The following is a 21017-nucleotide window of genomic DNA, read 5'->3' on the forward strand; positions in this document are numbered from 1 at the left end:
TGTGCGCCTATGCGTAGAGACCGGAAAAATTCGCAAGTTCAACGACCTCCAGGATAGACTCCACTACCCTCTACACACTGGGGCAAATGTCAACTGCTCATTGGCTGTTTACTTGTGAGTAGTCTCGACTGGGCGGCCTGTGATTAGACACTTCTATGAGTGAAGATCTATAATTGGCCCTCATTACTCCATATTAACAGTGAACCAATGGCAGAAGCAGCACTCAGGTATAATTATTTAAAATGTAGCATTTCACGAAATGAATCCGCGAATTTTTCAGGTCTCTACAAGTAGTATAGGTTGGCCGGTCCTGCGCCAGGATTCAGGATGTGGAGCCTGTGGAGCCGACCGCCATCTTGGATTTGTGACGACACGGCGGCAAAAATTCCTCAAAATTCCTCAAAAATGACTCAAAATGACTCAAAAATTCCCGTTTTGAGGAAAAATTTCCCGTTTTATTTCGTAAAAATCCCAGCGGCTAGAAATGTCCTTGAAGAGGCTTAAGCATCCTTAACTCAAGCCTCAGTTAAGCATCTATCAGGACTTGACCTTGACCTTTGACCTTGACCTTGACCCCGGCGGCCATTTTGGATCCGCCATATTGGATGACGTAATTTTGTTTTCTCAAACATTCCGGCGATGTGTTTTCCGTCATATTGGATGATGACGTCACCGTTGCAATTTTCGTTACAGTCGCCATCTTTAACTTTTTTATTTACTATCCGATTTTAATGAAATTTTTTTAAAAAGTATAAAAAAATTATATAATAAAATTTTAATAAATTATTAATAAAAAATATACTTTTACGACACGGAGTTCGGAGTCCTCGGTTCGAACCTGGTGAAGGCAAAAAAAAAATGACGACAGATCCTTCCCCCGCGGTGGCTGCTGGCATACTGACTCCCACCACTTTTTTCAAAGCATATATATCGTCACCTAGTATGACGTCATGTTCGCCATCTTGTCTTCGATGCTGGAAGCCATCATCATTGTATCGATGGCTAGAGCGTGCTGATGACATGTTAGTTTAGTTCTTATCCGCTAGAGTGCAGTAATCATTTATTATTACTGTGACACCCGCCAATTTGTCATTTGGCCGCCATCTTGAAAATCCGTAATTATTTAGCTAGGAATTCGGGAAAAATTCCAAAATTCATTAAGTAAATCACCCATTAATTTACAAATTGATTAGATCGACTAAGGTCCTTGGTTCGAACCCTGGCCGATACAAAACAACTTTAATATTTTAAAAAAGTACCAATAAAGTGGCAGGTTTGAGAAAATAAAACACCGCAAGTTCTTTTACAAACATAATATTTATTACATAATTTCTAATCTACTACAGGATCACTTACAAAAGCTAGCAAATTTATAATCAATCATTTAGTTCCGCATCGGTGTGAAATGACTAATTCTTAGCTCCAATCGGTTTATACTAGACAGAGTCCAACCAGAACCTTTACTGACATAGTTCTCCTCTTCTTGGCAGAGTTTCTGGATACCGTTTTCAACAGTTTGCTTCACATCGTCAGAACTGTAAATTACTGCAGCCGATGTCTTGAATGCACACTTCTTCACTTTCTCATCTAACGGATATGGCTTTCCATATAGACAGTCCAACCACAAGTTATATTTTAATGGACCTTTTGTTGCTACGTCATCAGTAAGCTCATTGATTATGTCCTGTCTAATATCATCAAGAAAAGTACAATTGTCCTTCGACTCACCGAACGTATTTAGATAATAATAGTCCTTCAATGTTCCACGAAATGCAGACTGTGCCAAGTAGAAGCCATTATCATTCACTTGTAATGCTCCGAACACAGTCTTAGGTTAATTTTCCTGTTCAGACGTCATACCAATCGGTTGCTGCACATCGGTTTTCTTGCTTGTACGCTCACGAGCCTTCAACCTAAACCGAGGAGTCGAAATTTCTGCAGGTAGTTCAGCAGTAGGCACACGGACTTCACCTTTACAGTTTTTCGCATGTCGTCGCAAATTATCATTTCGAGTAAACCATTCATGACACTCATCACAGCGAAACTTCATTCGAGAAGGATTCTTCGTGCAAGTGCTCCGCTCATGTCTTCGTGCATCATGGGAAAATGCGAACGACGTATCACAGTAGCTGCAAGGATACCGTGGTGATGAAGACGAGCCTTTCAGACCTGATCCAGATACAGGCGTTGCAACAGTAGTACCATTTCCAGGCATACTCTTATGCACATCGATGCATCGTTGTTGCGCCAAAACCTTTACATTCTGCCGCACAGCAGGACCTTTGCATGCCTTCATGTGCGTTTTCATATTATCTTTTCTGGCAAACTGCTTATGACATTTCTCACAAACAAACATTTTACGATATAGGTTCTTGGCACATTCGCTCCTCTCGTGTCGTCGAGCATTGCTGCTGTTTGAGAAAATCTTGTCACAGTAACAGCACCGATGTTCGTTAGTTGTTGTCGATTCGGCATCCATTGAAGCCTCCATCGAGGGCGAAACGAAGTTCATCGAGTTTTCCTGCACAGCCAGCACTACCAGCATTAAAGTCTCTTCTGCTGGTAGAACAGCACATATCGAAGTCTCCTCCAGTGTTGTCATCGGCGTTGCCAACGGGATCTGCTCCAACATCGTCGGCGCTGACGTCATGGTTCCCGCAGTCGATGATACAACCTCAATCGAGTTCTTCGTGAAAGTCGGTAAAGATGCCATCGAAGTCTCAAGAACAGACAATTACACGACTTATGCACCAGAAAAAAAAATCTAGGCGATCCGTACACCGTCGATGGCAGTAACAAACTGAGCGTCCTGCTGTCTAGGACTCGTTTATATACATGCACCGGTTGGAATAATACGCTAGTCAAATCAAGAACAATTTACTAAAATACGAGAGTCAAAACAACATTAAAAATAGAAGCACCATCAACAAAAAGGAAGCACATTTGGAAGCTGGATCAACGAAAAGGCAGCGCATTTTGGAAGCACCGTCATCGAAAAGGAAGCACCGTTAACGAAAAGGAAGCACATTTGGAAGCACCAACAACGAAAAGGCAGCACCTTTAACGAAAAGGAAGCACATTTGGAAGCACCGTCATCGAAAAGGCAGCACCGTCAACGAAAAGGCAGCGCATTTTGGAAGCACCGTCATCGAAAAGGCAGCACCGTCAACGAAAAGACAGCACATTTGGAAGCAACGACAACGAAAAGGCAGCACATTTGTCATTGACTCCAATATTCATTGGCTACAATATCAATTGGCTCCAATTCCTCCAAATGCTCCATCAGGATCCAAAATGCTCCATCAGTCTTTTGGCTCCAACAGACTTTTGGCTTCTATAGTCATTGACTGCAATAGTAATTGGCTACAATATTCATTGGCTACAATATTCATTGGCTCCAATATTCATTGGCTCCAATATTCATAGGCTCCAATATTCATAGGCTGCAATATTCATTAGCTTCAATATTCATAGGCTTCAATATTCATTGGCACTATCAGTCATTGGCTCCAATATTCATAGACTCCAATATTCATAGGCTCCAATATTCATTGGCTTCAATATTCATTGGCTCCATCAGTCATTGACACCAAAATTCTTTAGGTTCCAATAGTCTTTTGGCTCCAAATATATTTGGCTAGAATTCTTCGAGTCTAAGAGACTATGAGCCCACATGGCTACGAGTCTAAAATGATCTAGCTGGTTACGAGTTATACATGGCTTGCGAGGCTACAGATCTACGAAGCTTCTAGTACACAGGTTAACGTGACTGCGAGGATACAGGACTACAAGTCTGCATGAGTACTTGACTACGAAGCTTTTCGTCTACAAGGCTCCAGTTGCTGCATCTGCCTTCGTAGGAATTTTCTCTTTTTCTCCAACTGCACCACCAGCATTATGTTATAAGATTACTTGGCTACTTGCTTACGTAGCTTCAAGTCTACGAGGCTACTTGGATACGTAGCTACAATTCTACGAGGTCCCAAGACTTCATGACTACGTGACTTGGATCCACGATGTTACGAGATTATGTGACTACGAATCTTCAAGTTTACGAGACTGCGAGGCTACAGAGCTACGAAGCTTCTAGAACACAAGTTTACATGACTGCGTGGATACAGGAATACAAGTCTGCAAGAGTTCTTGACTACGAAGCTACTCGTCTACAAGACTCCAATTGACACATCTGTCTTCGACGGAATTTTCTCTTTTGCTACATCTGCACCATCTGCATTAGTTTATAAGATTACAAGGCTACTTGCTTACGTAGCTTCAAGTCTACGAGGCTCCAATGCATCATGACTACGAGACTACGAGCCATGAGGTTACGAGACTATGCGAATGCAAGTCTTCAAGATTACGTGATCGCGAGGCTATAGGACTACGAATCTTCCAGAACGCATGCGGTTACGAGACTGCATGACTAATTGACCGCGTGGCTACGATACGTCATGTCTCTAACTGACTACAATAGGACTATTCAGTGGTGAGAGTTAATTTATCTCATGCAAAGGTACTTGAAGCAAGTAGTTCCGATTTTCAACATCAGATGACGTCACGTGTTGCTTGCAGGTAAATAATATTTATTTATTTTATGCGGGATGCAGGATGCTCACTATCGATCCCATAAGAAGGATGGCTTCGATAGTCTCCAAGGAGAAGGAAGTTCATCCTTCCTGCTAGTGCTTCTCAGATTTCTCACGGTCCGCCGTCTTGGATTGCGAAGTCACAGCGGACATCTTGGATGGGTGTGACCTTGACCTTTGACCGAAACCACAGGTATGATCGCAAGCACACGGAGAAAGCCATCATATTATTGACATGGATAGTCAGATGCACTCGGAGAAAACCACCAAACGTTTTCTTTGATATCATAAAATTACAGGGGAAAAAATATTTATTAAAAAAAAAATTAAAATGATAAAAATTACAAAAATACATAAATTTCTGGCTTGTACAAGAACTCTATCTTTGTTACACAATGAGAAGTTCAGAAGCTAGCAGAATCTATTTATGTATTTTTGTAATTTTTTTATTTTAAATTTTTTTTAATAAATATTTTTTTCCCTGTAATTTTATGATATCAAAAAAAACGTTTGGTGGTTTTCTCCGAGTGCATCTAATTATCCATGTCAATAATATGATGGCTTTCTCCGTGTGCTTGCGATCATACCTGTGGTTTCGGTCAAAGGTCAAGGTCACACCCATCCAAGATGTCCGCTGTGACTTCGCAATCCAAGACGGCGGACCGTGAGAAATCTGAGAATCACTAGCAGGAAGGATGAATTTCCTTCTCCTTGGAGACTATCGAAGCCATCCTTCTTATGGGATCGATAGTGAGCATCCTGCATCCCGCATAAAATAAATAAATATTATTTACCTGCAAGCAACACTTGACGTCATCTGATGTTGAAAATATGAACTACTTGCACCAAGTACCTTTGCATGAGATAAATTAATTCTCACCACTGAATAGTCCTATTGTAGTCAGTTAGAGACATGACGTTTCGTAGCCACGCGGTCAATTAGTCATGCAGTCTCGTAACCATGCGTTCTGGAAGATTCGTAGTCCTATAGCCTCGCGATCACGTATTCTTGAAGACTTTCAATCGCATAGTCTCGTAACCTCATGGCTCGTAGTCTCGTAGTCATGATGCATTGGAGCCTCGTAGACTTGAAGCTACGTAAGCAAGTAGCCTTGTAATCTTATAAAATAATGCTGATGGTGCAGATGTAGCAAAAGAGAAAATTCCGTCGAAGACAGATGTGTCACTTGGAGTCTTGTAGACGAGTAGCTTCGTAGTCAAGAACTCTTGCAGACTTGTATTCCTGTATCCACGCAGTCATGTAAACTTTTGTTCTAGAAGCTTCGTAGCTATGTAGCCTCGCAGTCTCGTAAACTTGAAGATTCGTAGTCACATAATCTCGTAACCTCGTGGCTCCAAGTCGCGTAGTCATGAAGTCTTGGGACCTCGTAGAATTGTAGCTACGTATCTAAGTAGCCTCGTAGACTTGAAGCTACGTAAGCAAGTAGCCAAGTAATATTATAACATAATGCTGGTGGTGCAGTTGGAGCAAAAGAGAAAATTCCTACGAAGACAGATGCAGCAACTAGAGCCTTGTAGACGAAAAGCTTCGTAGTCAAGTACTCATGCAGACTTGTAGTCCTGTATCCTCGCAGTCACGTTAACCTGTGTACTAGAAGCTTCGTAGATCTGTAGCCTCGCAAGCCATGTATAACTCGTAACCAGCTAGATCATTTTAGACTCGTAGCCATGTGGCCTCATAGTCTCTTAGACTCGAAGAATTCTAGCCAAATATATTTGGAGCCAAAAGACTTTTGGAACCTAAAGAATGTTGGTGTCAATGACTGATGGAGCCAATGAATATTGAAGCCAATGAATATTGGAGCCTATGAATATTGGAGCCAATGACTGATGGAGCCAATGAATATTGAAACCAATGAATATTGGAGCCTATGAATATTGAAGCCAATGTATATTGGAGCCTATGAATATTGGAGCCTATGAATATTGGAGCCAATGAATATTGAAGCCAATGAATATTGTAGCCAATGAATATTGTAGCCAATGACTATTGGAGTCAATGACTATAGAAGCCAAAAGACTGATGGAGCATTTTGGATCCTGATGGAGCATTTGGAGCAATTGGAGCCATTTGATATTGTAGCCCATGAATATTGAAGCTAATGAATATTGGAGTCAATGACAAATGTGCTGTCTTTTCTTTGATGGTGCTGCCTTTTCGTTGTCGGTGCTTCCAAATGTGCTGTCTTTTCGTTGACGGTGCTGCCTTTTCGATGACGGTGCTTCCAAATGTGCTTCCTTTTCGTTAACGGTGCTGCCTTTTCGTTGTTGGTGCTTCCGAATGTGCTGCATTTTCGATGACGGTGCTTCCAAATGTGCTTCCTTTTCGTTAACGGTGCTGCCTTTTCGATGATGGTGCTTCAAAAATGCGCTGCCTTTTCGTTGATGGAGCTTCCAAATGTGCTTCCTTTTTGTTGATGGTGCTTCTATTTTTAATGTTGTTTTGACTCTCGTATTTTAGTAATATGTTCTTGATTTGACTAGCGTATTATTCCAACCGGTGCATGTATATAAACGAGTCCTAGACAGCAGGACGCTCAGTTTGTTATTGCCGTCGACGGTGTACGGATCGCCTAGTTTTTTTTTCTGGTGCATAAGTCGTCAAATTGCCTGTTTTTGAGACTTCGATGGCATCTTTACCGACTTTCACGACGAACTCGATTGAGGTTGTACCATCGACTGCGGGAACCATGACGTCAGCGCCGACGATGTTGAAGCAGATCCCGTTGGCAACGCCGATGACAACACTGGAGGAGACTTCGATATGTGCTGTTCCACCATCAGAAGAGACTTTAATGCCAGTAGTGCTGGCTGTGCAGGAAAACTCAACGAACTTCGTTTCGCACTCGATGGAGGATTCAATGGATGCCGAATCGACAACAACTAACGAACATCGGTGCTGTTACTGTGACAAGATTTTCTCAAACAGCAGCAATGCTCGACGACACGAGAGGAGCGAATGTGCCAAGAACCTTTATCGTAAAATGTTTGTTTGTGAGAAATGTCATAAGCAGTTTGCCAGAAAAGATAATATGAAAACGCACATGAAGGCATGCAAAGGTCCTGCTGTGCGGCAGAAAGTAAAGGTTTCGGCGCAACAACGATGCATCGATGTGCATAAGAGTATGCCTGGAAATGGTACTACTGTTGCAACGCCTGTATCTGGATCAGGTCTGAAAGGCTCGTCTTCATCACCACGGTATCCTTGCAGCTACTGTGATACGTCGTTCGCATTTTCCCATGATTCACGAAGACATGAGCGGAGCACTTGCACGAAGAATCCTTCTCGAATGAAGTTTCGCTGTGATGAGTGTCATGAATGGTTTACTCGAAATGATAATTTGCGACGACATGCGAAAAACTGTAAAGGTGAAGTCCGTGTGCCTACTGCTGAACTACCTGCAGAAATTTCGACTCCTCGGTTTAGGTTGAAGGCTCGTGAGCGTACAAGCAAGAAAACCGATGTGCAGCAACCGATTGGTATGACGTCTGAACAGGAAAATTAACCTAAGACTGTGTTCGGAGCATTACAAGTGAATGATAATGGCTTCTACTTGGCGCAGTCTGCATTTCGTGGAACATTGAAGGACTATTATTATCTAAATACGTTCGGTGAGTCGAAGGACATTTGTACTTTTCTTGATGATATTAGACAGGAGATAATCAATCAGCTTACTGATGACGTAGCAACAAAAGGTCCATTAAAATATAACTTGTTGTTGGACTGTCTATATGGAAAGCCATATCCGTTAGATGAGAAAGTGAAGAAGTGTGCATTCAAGACATCGGCTGCAGTAATTTACAGTTCTGACGATGTGAAGCAAACTGTTGAAAACGGTATCCAGAAACTCTGCCAAGAAGAGGAGAACTATGTCAGTAAAGGTTCTGGTTGGACTCTGTCTAGTATAAACCGATTGGAGCTAAGAATTAGTCATTTCACACCGATGCGGAACTAAATGATTGATTATAAATTTGCTAGCTTTTGTAAGTGATCCTGTAGTAGAATAGAAATTATGTAATAAATATTATGTTTGTAAAAGAACTTGCGGTGTTTTTATTTTCTCAAACCTGCCACTTTAGTGGTACTTTTTTAAAATATTAAAGTTGTTTTGTATCGGCCAGGGTTCGAACCAAGGACCTTAGTCGATCTAATCAATTTGTAAATAATGGGTGATTTACTTAATGAATTTTGGAATTTTTCCCGAATTCCTAGCTAAATAATTACGGATTTTCAAGATGGCGGCCAAATGACAAATTGGCGGGTGTCACAGTAATAATAAATGATTACTGCACTCTAGCGGATAAGAACTAAACTAACATGTCATCAGCACGCTCTAGCCATCGATACAATGATGATGGCTTCCAGCATCGAAGACAAGATGGCGAACATGACGTCATACTAGGTGACGATATATATATGCTTTGAAAAAAGTGGTGGGAGTCAGTATGTCAGCAGCCACCGCGGGGGAAGGATCGGTCGTCATTTTTATTTTTTTTTGCCCTCACTAGGTTTGAACCGAGGACTCCGAACTCCGTGTCGTAAAAGTATATTTTTTATTAATAATTTATTAAAATTTTATTATTTAATTTTTTTTATACTTTTTAAAAAAAATTTCATTAAAATCGGATGATAAATAAAAAAGTTAAAGATGGCGACTGTAACGAAAATTGCAACGGTGACGTCATCATCCAATATGACGGAAAACACATTGCCGGAATGTTCGAGAAAACAAAATAACTTTATCCAAGATAGCGGATCCAAAATGGCCGCCGGGGTCAAGGTCAAGGTCAAAGGTCAAGGTTAAGTCCTGATAGAGGTTTAAATGAGGCTTGAGTTAAGGATGCTTAAGCCTCTTCTAGGAAATTTCTAGCCGCTGGGATTTTTACTGAATAAAACGGGAAATTTTCCCTCGAAACGGGAATTTTTGAGTCATTTTGAGTCAATTTTCAGGAATTTTGAGGAATTTTTGCCGCCGTGACGTCACAAATCCAAGATGGCGGTCGGCTCCACAGGCTCCACATCCTGAATCCTGGCGCAGGACCGGCCAACCTATACTACTTCTACCTATGCGTGGTCTCATGTTCGAAGGCCAGTTTGATGATGTTTATCTCTAGAATCATTATCATATATCATAATACAATAATAATTCAAATTTATCTATCACTTTCACGAAAAAAAGACACGCAGTTAATACATATAAATTTGATGTCATTACATAGATAATTCTTTTATTATTGAGTTAAAAATGGTTTGAATTAAAATACTTTATAATTGAATTATTTTGTATTGAATTAATATTATTACTGAATATTTGTGTTTGTTTGTTTTTTCGAGCATCGCGTAAAAACTTATTACCAGTTTTTGATAAAATTTTTGTGTTTGAAAGCTTATGGTTGTACTTAAAAACTGGTGTATATTTTATCTCGTTACGATGACGGGAGACGGAGATATAACAATAAAACCATATTTTTTTCACAGTAAAGTACAACCAATTATTTCTACAAATACTGCTGTTTACCAGATAGATGATAGAAATAATTTATTATATCACAATCAATAACTATTTCACGATTTATGATAATTATTTTGTTTCATGGTGTCATACTTGAAAAAAAAAATCACCGTGCAATTATTCACACAGTGAAATCCAGTAGTTGACATTATTAAAATATCAAACAAGTGGTACTAATATTTGAAAATGCCACCCGTTTGTCTCAATCACAACTATTAAGGAGTACTAACACAAAACACTTTCTCCGAAAATACCGCAGAAAATATATTATAAAATAAAATATATTATTATTATATATTATTCTTGAACTAATTACTAAAGTTATTATTTTATCTTTATAAATCTAACACTGCAAATTCAACAATACTTTGCGGAAACAGTTGACAATGAGGGGCTTGGCAATGTATTTCACATTTTGTTTGTGTCACATATTTTGATAATGAGTTCATAATTTTATCCTGTGAAACGTAGAAATATTTTCAATATATTTGTTGTGTAAGTGATTTCAACCAATGAAACACGTATCCCAAATTTAATTTCTCAGGCTTCTACAGAAGGCCTAGAAATACAAATGGACAAGGAATGGGTGTCTGAGTAAGTGAAATAAAGCTGTCCTTCAAACATATGCGTACTAAATCCCCACACAATGCATACTTAATGTATTCCCATTTAAGTTTGTTTCTCTGATCTCAAAAATCAAACATCCATAAGGTATGTATAGGAGAATGTTCTTTGTTCCCATTCAAAGAGTGCGCAGATATCTCACATGTCAGTCTACTCTGTGAAACAATCAGCTAGCAATTGAACATCGACTATTGTAACTTTTACTGTCTCTGATAAAACAATCAGAGAAATAAAACTCTTGAAGATAGAAATTGTAAATATTTGAAGAATCTATATATACGTGGAAAAAAATAAATAATTTGGTCTGTAAGTTTTATAATTAAATATATAACCAAGTTGTTTTAAAAAATAAGTAAATTTAAATTCGGATAAAAAATAATTAATGCTTGTATGCATTGTATGTTACGTAATAGCACGAAAACAATTAGCTGCAGTACCCGGCTTTGCCCGGGCTGAACACCGGGTGATATATTGTCCGCGAGTTACAGCAAAATGGATAGCGATATGTCCAGTGTTTTGGACATTAAGAAATGACACATAATTACTGTTTGTGTATCTGTGACCTATGATTTTCTGTTTACCCATGGCGATCGGTTGAAAGGTTTAGAAGTTGATGCGCTACAGCGCCATCTAGCGGCGAGTTACAAAAAAAATGGATGATAAAAACACTTCGATGTGCCAACTTTCATGGCGATCGGTCAAACGGTGTAAGAGTTTATCGACGTGATACATACCAAAATCCAATTATATATATTCTTATATTTCGAAATTTTGGGGCTTTCACTTTTGCGAAAAGTGGATGTTCAGGACCTCGAATGGTTTGGAACACTCAATCTCGAAAGAAATGATATTTGAAATTCCTGAAATTTTCGAGATTTTGGGGCTTTGTCCCCAGAGGGGGAGGGGTGATTTTGAGGACCCTGAATGGCTGGGAAACAATAAAAATCGAAAGAATTATATTTGAAATTTTTTAAAATTTTGGGGTTTTGACCCCTGAGGGGGGGGGGGGGGGTGATGTTGAGGACCCCGAATGGCTCGTAAACACTCCAAATCGAAAAAGAATAGGTTTTGGAAATTTTGGGAATTTTTTTTATTATTGGGTCTTTGACTCCTTGTGGGGGGAGGGTAGTTTGAGGACCCCGAATGGCTCGGAAACACTCCAAATAGTAAAAAAAGTATTCTTAAATTTAAGAAATTTTTCGAAATTTTGGGGTTTTGCATTCCCCCAATTCCCTTGCCACAAATTTGTTGGAGAACACGTCTTTGGGTAAACGTTCCGCCATACCCCGGACACTTTAGTTAGTAATGACTTAATTTTAATACAATTTTCTCCAATTTTTCGAAATTTTGTGGCTTTCACTTTTGAGAAAAGGGAGGGGGGGGGGTGGAGGTTCAGGACCTTGAATGTTTCGGAACACTCCATCTCGAAAGAATAGATATTTGAAATTCCTAAAATTATCGAAATTTTGGGGCTTTTTCCCAGAGGAGGGCGGGGGGTTCTAGGACCCTGAATGGCTCGAAAACGCTTAAAATCGAAAGAGAAAGATTTTTTTTAAATTTTTAACTTTCAAAATTTTGGGGCTTTAACCACCTGGGGAGGGGGAGGGGGTGATGTTGAGGACCCCGAATGGCTCGGAAACACTCCAAATCGAAAGAGATATAAAGGAAAACTTATTACCTACCTATGAATAATTTTCTAAATAAATTAATAAATAACTCTATGTTTAAGAATTTACGTACATACATAATATTAAACTTCAAACTATACAAACCATAAAAACTAAGGATGTTTGTGAAACTATTTTTTATTTGTCATAATGTTTAAAACATTTGTAGGATTTGTTGCTATGTAAAACTGTGGTGGCCATATTCCGCTTATCCAAAGGAGTATAGAAATTAATAGTAATATCACTCCCTGTACACAACACAAATATTTGAATTAAGTAAAAAAAAACATAGTCCAAAATGAAACAAAAAGTATAAATAACAACTAATTTGTCAAAAACATTTATTCAATTGGAATGACAATGTTAACATCCACCTGTAATTTAATAGAAGTAGGTAGGTAAGAATATATATATATATATATATATATATATATATATATATATAAGAAAATAAATGAAATTAAAACATACATAAATAAAATTATCTCACACTCAACCAAACATAATGTTTAATTTGAAATAAAGGAAGATGGCAATAACACGTAACTATTCAAATTAATAAAAAAAATCAACCTACCTGAAATAGTAAAATTCAAATTTTTCAACAATATATTACATAATTGATAAATATTTCTGGTCTTCGGTCTCAGTAGCCCTACGACTCTTGACGCTCAGCAGATAAATTATAAACACTAAACCAAACTCCTTGCAAATAAGTATAGGTAGGTACTGTAAAAAAATAATTTGAATTGTAATATAAAAAAAACGGTATTGAAAATTGAAACAAATATGGCGACACTACAAACTGTCAAGATATTTATTTTTTTCTTACTCTCTACTTATTTCCTTACAATAGCAAAACGTAACGTAATGGATTTAAAGCTATTGCTCGGCAGACATAGAGGAATGAAACTTAACAGTTTGTATATCTATGACACACGTTACATAAAATTAAGTTATATTTTTTCAACCCGTTTAAAATTTATTTTTTTAGACAAAAGATAGCCTATGTCCATCCCCAGGATATAATCTATCTCCTTGCCAAATTTCATTACGATCCGTTCAGCCGTTCAGCCGGGAAAAGGTAACAAACAAACAGACAGACAGACAGAGTTACTTTCGCATTTATAATATTAGTAAAGATTAAGAAAATATACATTGCAACATCCAATACATTAACACATACAAAACGAAAATTTCCAGAACATTTATAACAGCAGATAATAACACGAGAAAATTTCAGAAAGGCTTAAATTACATTGACATAAAACTTTAAAATGTATTATCACAAAATATATCAAACATAAACCGTTTACCAATATTAAAAACTCTCCTTCCTACCCTCTGGAAAATCATTTTAATCTAATATAATATAGAGGGATATTAATGTGGTTTAATTGAACTGATATTCAACCTTCAGTATTTATACAACTATTTTATAATACATAACAATTTAAATTTATGAAAATATGACTAAAACTAAATCCATGCCATACAGATAAATCTTAAGGAATATTTTTTTATTGTATTTTAAGAAGATAGAAAAACTTAAATTAATGTAAATAGAAATGTATGTGTGTTGGCTACATGAACATTTTGTAATTTATTCTACGCTTTATATCACAGTGTTCCATTTATGGGATCCTTGTAACAAAATCCATAAAAAAGAAAGAAAAAAATACCTTCTCACAAAAATTCATCTGGAAAACCAATTTTATTTTGATATTTAATACATTTTTTTTAGCTCAATAAGTTTTTTTATCATTATATAATTTCAATACTGGCATAACCATTGGGTAAGAGAAATGATGATTCAACATAAAAACGAGGTAGAAAAGATTATTGCGTTATCACGTTTTCGCCCTGAGATAACGTTGAATAATGAGTGTAAGCTGTTAAGTATATATATAGTGAGAATGACGTAGCACCATAACTCTGTGTTAATCACTACATGACACACTCATGGCCAGAGTTTTAAGATCCAGAGGCCTCTAGGCAGTGAATATAGTCGGGGTGACTGAGTGAAATCAAACGTTACACAGTTAAATGTTTTGTTTGTTAACTAATTTTGACTTAATGAAAATAAAATATCAGGCGATGGACCCGCGATACGCCATGTGCAGGAAATTTTAGAAAGTATACTATGCTTGCTATGCCATAGAAGGCACGCACCACAACTAAGCACAGTCCACACTACATACTGGCTGCGAAAATCATTCCAAGTCCAATTCTCATATTTGGGGCATTGTCACTCCCCCTTAATTTTAGGGGCTTCCACAGAGCTTTAATACAATCTAGCTCATGGATATTTTCAAATGAAAGGAGGGGGGGGGGGGCGCCTTCAAACCCTCCCATTTCTCTGGAACGAATTTAGAATAACGAGTGAACATTCGTTCTTGAATAATCAGTATGAGGCATACAGATGTAGAAATGTTTCAGCGGTGTGACAATTGCTGGGCGAAGTGGAACTGCTAACTAGACATCAGAAGGCCCTAGTCACCTGGCCCTTGGAACCTCATCTGGTCCTTGGAATCTCATCCGGCCCTTGGAATCTGTATGGTCTTTGGACCCTGTCTGTGAACAGATCCGAAACACACATGTTTAGGACTGGTTCACAGTCAGTTCGAAAAATAGGCAAAAAATGCCTTCTAACAAAGATGATGGGGGAAATAAGGTGGTCACCATACAGGGAGATGACTTCCAGGATCAGCCCGGGTATGGAGCACGCGAACCCGTGGTTGTCGCGGACGTTTCCATGATTTAAAAAAAATAAATTATGAGTAACAAAACATGACTACTACTACGAGCTACACAGATTGACTAAATGCTAATCACTAAAGTTGTGGGAATCATATCCCTTGCCTAGCTGATTACATCTTTAAAAAAAAAATGGAGTGATGTCTTGATGCAGGAGATACGGTGTGGTCAGTCCAGAGTCGCGGCGCGCAGTAAATTTGGCGCGGCAGCGACTCGTCATTAAAAGGCGAAGTCAATCAAAAGAAAGGGGGGAGGCGGACCGAAAGGTTTCGAAGATTACCGAGGGGCTTGTCGAGAAATACTGACTTCGATATCTCGAAGTTGGTGGTACTGGCCGGTGTCAGCGCGACCTACTGAGGTGTGTCTGAACCAAGTAGAGGTCGACTCACACGAGGCGACTGCTAAAGCATTGTGCTTATGGACGGGAGTAGGCCCGCACTCTGGTGGCCTGGGAAGGAACTACGGGGTAAGGGTTGCTGCGGGAGATGCCAGGGGGCAGGCGTTAAGCGGGCATTCAAACACCCAGGGGAAATAATTTGCGACACTGCCGCTAGGGGGCATAAGCATGTATTTTCCAAGACTATTGTCGAGACCTTGAGGCAGGCTGACCCCTAGCAGGGGTTAGTGGCCGGTCAGTGCTCTGGGGAGTGTTCCCAGGAAAATTTGGAGAAAGGGGAGGGGGTGAAAACTGCGATGACAGTGGGACGAGGCTCTACTGAGCCTGGAGGCATGAATGGACGTTGGTGAAAATGACTCGAGATAATGCCACGGAGTGCTCACGTCAGGCGAAGACTTAGAAACAGCCTGTCATGATAGCTTGTAGGACATAGCAGTTCTTGTCACGGCTCGGAGGCGAATTTCAGGCGATGTACGTGCACAAAGGTGGGGATAAAATGATAGCCAATGCTGGGTCATTAAATGGTAGGCAAAAAGATATGCTGGGAAGGATTGGAAAGACAGGTCTGACAAAGATAAACTAGATTGTAAAGGAGGAGGAACCAGTTTAAGCTTTTGCAGCAAGAAAATAAAATGACTGGCGACAGAATTTAAAAATATTCAAATTTAGAATAATTGTGCCAAAAATACAAAAATACTAGTTGGCAGCACATGTTTATTTTAGTGGTACTGAACTTCATGACACTTTTTTCTTAAATTTTAGGATGATGAAACTCCAGAAGCCCTGTGCCTGCTAGACTTGCAAATATCGCGGTACAGCTCTCCGGTCACGGACATAGCATACTTCCTGTACTGCTGTACTGAGGGGACCGTGAGAAGAGAAGCATACAAGTATCTGCTTTCAGACTAGTACAACAGTTTCTCACAGTTCTTGCGGAAGCTTGGCTCCGATCCGGAGGATATGTTTCCATATTCATCTTTCAAGGTAAAAAGTAAAATATAACCTAAAGTTTTACTGAGATATTCATAAAATGATAAAATTAGTTCATAGTATATGAGTAGTATGTAAATGGGCATACTGGCACATACGCCAGGCGGTGGTGGTGGTGGTCCGCCATCTTGGATTATGACGTCACGGCGGCCATCTTAGATGACAGTGTTTTTGACATTTGACCTTCACCTTGACTTTTGACCTTAAAAATTTGGCAAATTTAGCCCAAAATCCCCCAAAAAAATCCTATTTTTTTGGAAAAAATTCGGCCACGAATTCTAAAATAAATTGAAAAAAAAAAAATTCTCGTTTTCGCGGGAAAAATTCTCGTTTTCTTCCTCAAAAATTCAAAAAAGAGGATTTACGAAAACCTCAAAAGACTTTTGTCTTAGAAAGAACACAAAATCCTAAAAGAGGCTTAAGCATCCATGTCTACAGCATCCGATAAGTCACTGAGATCATCTAGAATTGTGACGTTACCGTTGCAATTTCTGTTACAGCTGACATCTTGAAAATCTGTATTTATTATCTGATATTAATGAAAAAATTCTAAAATTAATAAAAAAAATTCAAATTATTAAATTTTAACAAAAATATGTAAAAAACACCAAGGAAATATTGTTATGGCCGCCATCTTGGATTCGATAAATGTTTCATGTTTCGTTACGCCCGCCGTCTTGGTTAAGTACGATGTCATTGTTACACTTTTCGTTACGGCCACCATATATGATTATAGATTGTTGCACTTTTCGTTTCGGCCACTATCTAAAAAACTGTAATTTTTATGCTAGAAATTCGGAAAAAATTTCAATAATTATGAAATAAATAAATTTTGACTCAACACAACTCCTGACGACATCTCATACTAATAATCGGGAATACTTGCAACAAGTTCTTTTGCATGAGATAACTTATCTCTCGCTGCTGAATGGAACTGTTGTAGCCAGTTGGAACCATGTATCCTCGAAGCCTCGTAACCTTGTGTTGTGTCTTACAATATTTTTATGATTTGAAATTAAAAATAAAACACCCATTACTCAGTCAAATAATATGCTATGAAACATCTGAGAAACATTAACATGCAAGACGAACTTCCTTCTCCTTGTTGTTTAGCGAAGCCTTCCTTTCTTTGCGATCTTTAGCATCCCGCATCCTACATAAAAGAACTAATTGATATTGACCAGCAAGCAACACGTGGTGTCATCTGTTGACAAGAATCGACACTACTTTAAACAAGTTCCTTTGCATAAGATAAATTAACTCTCGCAAGCGAATGGAGTCCACGTAGCCTTGTGTCCTGGAACCTTCGTTTCCTGAGTCTACTGTGTGTAGTGTGTGTACTGTGTGATCATACCGTTTCCTGTGTATACTGTGTGTTCGTTCCGTTTCCTGTGTGTAATGTGTGTGCTGTGTGTTCGTTCCGTTTCTTGTGTGTACTTGTGTACTGTGTATTCATTTCGTTTCCTGTGTGTACTGTGTGTTCATTCCGTTTCCTGCGTGTGCTAAGTGTTCATTTTGTTTCCTGCTTGAGCTGTGTGTGCTGTGTGTTCATTCCTTTTCCTGTGTGAACTGTGTGTTCATTTCGTTTCCTGTGTGTACTGTGTGCTCAATGCGTGTATTGTGCGTACATTGCGTGTATTGCGCGTACATTGCGTGAACATTGCGTGTTGGAGCTTTGGAGCTGTAGGAGCTTTGGAGCTCTTGGAGCCTATTGGTTATTAGTGAGATCAAATTCCTGTGAAGAGAATGTATCACACCGCATCGAAATATTTCGATCATATGGGCTTGTATTTTAAATTAAGTTATGACTCGTGTATTATAGTAAATGGTTCTTCATTTGACTAGCATATTGTTCCATCGGGTGCATGTATATAAGCGAGTCCTAGACAGCAGGTTGCTCAGTTGTAACTGTCGTCGACGGTGAAGGATCACCTATTTTGTTTCATCTGGTACATAAGTCGCGTAATTAAATGTTCTTGTGAACTCGTTGGCATCTTTACCGTCTTTAACGGCGAACTCGATGGAGGTTGTATCAAGTTGGCGGCCGTAACGAAAAGTGTAACAATATAGAATCAAATATGGCAGCCATAGCGAAAAATGTAACGATGACATCGTATTTAACCAAGATGGCAGGCGTAACGAATCATGCATAATTGATCGAATCCAAGATGGCAGCCGTAACGATATTTGCAACGGTTTTTTATATATTTTGTATTAAAATTTATTTAACTGAATTTTTTTATTAATTTTAGAATTTTTTCATAAAAATCGTATAATAAATAAAGATTTTCAAGACGGAGGCCGTAACGGAAATTGCAACGGTGACGTCATAATCCTAGATGACGTCAGAGGCTTATCGGAGGCTGTAGACATGGTTGCTTAAGAGCTTTTTTTTTTTTATGATTTTGTGTTCTTTCTAAGACAAAAGTCTTTTGAGGTTCTTGTAAAACCTCATTTTTGAATTTTTGAGGAAGAAAACGAGAATTTTTACCGCAAAAAGGGGAAATATTTTATTTATCAATTTTTTTTAAATTTTTTTTTGTGGAACGTTTTTCCAAAAACTGGACATTTTGGCGAATTTTGGGCAAATGTTGGCATATTTTGAAAGTCAAAGGTCATGGTAAAATGTCAAGGTCACGGTCATCCAAGATGGCCACCATGACGTCTCAATCCAAGATGGTGGACCGCCACCAACACCACCGCCTGGCGCCTGTGCCAGTATGCCCATTTATGTTTAGCATTTTCGAATAACTTACTGTTTCTTTACAGAGTACTTTTTACCTCATAAGTATAATATAATATTCTAAACATTTAAACCCGCGAGAATAACATGCATAAAAATACTTATTAACTATATTATTATTGTTGCTTTGCTTTTAATATAGCCTACTAGCAATATACCAATTCCTGTATTACTTGATTTGCAATAACTCCAAATTATTCAGCTTCTTTTTGTTTCCTTTTCTATAAAGCGTAAATAAAATATTTAAGGAATATTGAACCATGAATATTTTAATCATTTCATCATATATTTTACTCAATAAATGTATTTTAATTCCACCTTATTATTTTCATTAAAATATTTTGTCTGGAGTCTCGGTGTTATGTGACGAGCTGGTTCATATTCTTGTAGTTACTAATCTTTAAGATATTATGTAAATCTTGTGTTAGATGTATTCTTTTTTAATCTATCACTATAGGTCTCTTGCATTTGTTATCGGGTTGGATGTATACTTTACGTTATTTTCCAACTTAAAAATGTCACGTAAGTAATTACAGTTTTTAAAACTTGCGTAAATGTTTACACTTTTAAACAAATAATTTTTAGTAAATATCTGTCGAAATAATTTGAAACAATGCATATTATGTAAGATTGCTATCAATATAAATATATAGAAAAAGTCTTAAAATAATAGTTCTGACAAAAAATGATATTCCAAAATTTAAATATATTATATCCAATTACAAAACAATTATGAATCACATAAAGACGACCACAATTTTCTTTATTTCCGCCTCAATAATTTTAACTTGTATAATTTATACACGTTTTGATCAATTTAAATTCTAGGTTTATTTTATTCAAACACCCTTACCTGATTGATTTGAAAAAGCTTGGTATACAAATGTTTTATAGTTTCTTAACTAAAACTAATTCTAAAAATACCATTTGAGGAAAAAAAAACAACTTGATGTTACATTCAAAACCACACTAATCTAAAAAAAAAATACTTTGATTGTCTGGTTTTTGAATAACAATACAAGTGCTAACTAAATATAAATCATGGAACATATTTTAGTTAAATACATAAATACTTCAACTACGTAAGAATACCCAAATTTTATTTTCCTGGTTGACAGTGTGAAAACCTAATTAATGAACATTCGAATGTAGGTAATTTAAATTTCTTGAATTATTAATAATGAAATCATCCTGATATTATACACAACATAATATTTTATTATGTTAAGAATATTGATTAGATACTATTCGATAAGTTGGTAAATTTAAATCATCCTATTTTAATAATGCAGGGCATTATTAAATATTTAAAAACATAGATTTTTCGAATATTAGGCTGTTAACTCAATTATATAAATAACTTATTTCTTCAAACTATTTTGTTTCGTTTGTTTGTCCTGACAGGAGCATGCAAGCAAGTTTTCTCAGTTCGGACTAGCAATGGCTGTGCTAGCTCTGACGCTCTTCACTGCAGCTTCTGAAGATACGCCTGGTACCGACAAATCGGGGAAGGAAATGCTTGACGACATGATTAAGAAAACGACCAATGAGCGCTACCTGCGGAGGATGGGTGACGTCATCGAAGACATGGTGGACTGGGACTTAATATGTATAGTATCTGCATGAATTATATTAGTTAAGACTTAGCTTTACCCACGATTGTGACAAAATATTTTTTTTTTCGTTATTCGCTTTATGAAAAAAAGTAAACACAAAATG

This window comes from Bacillus rossius, chromosome 1 (assembly GCF_032445375.1).
Source record: "Bacillus rossius redtenbacheri isolate Brsri chromosome 1, Brsri_v3, whole genome shotgun sequence".
Lineage (NCBI taxonomy): Eukaryota > Metazoa > Arthropoda > Insecta > Phasmatodea > Bacillidae > Bacillus > Bacillus rossius.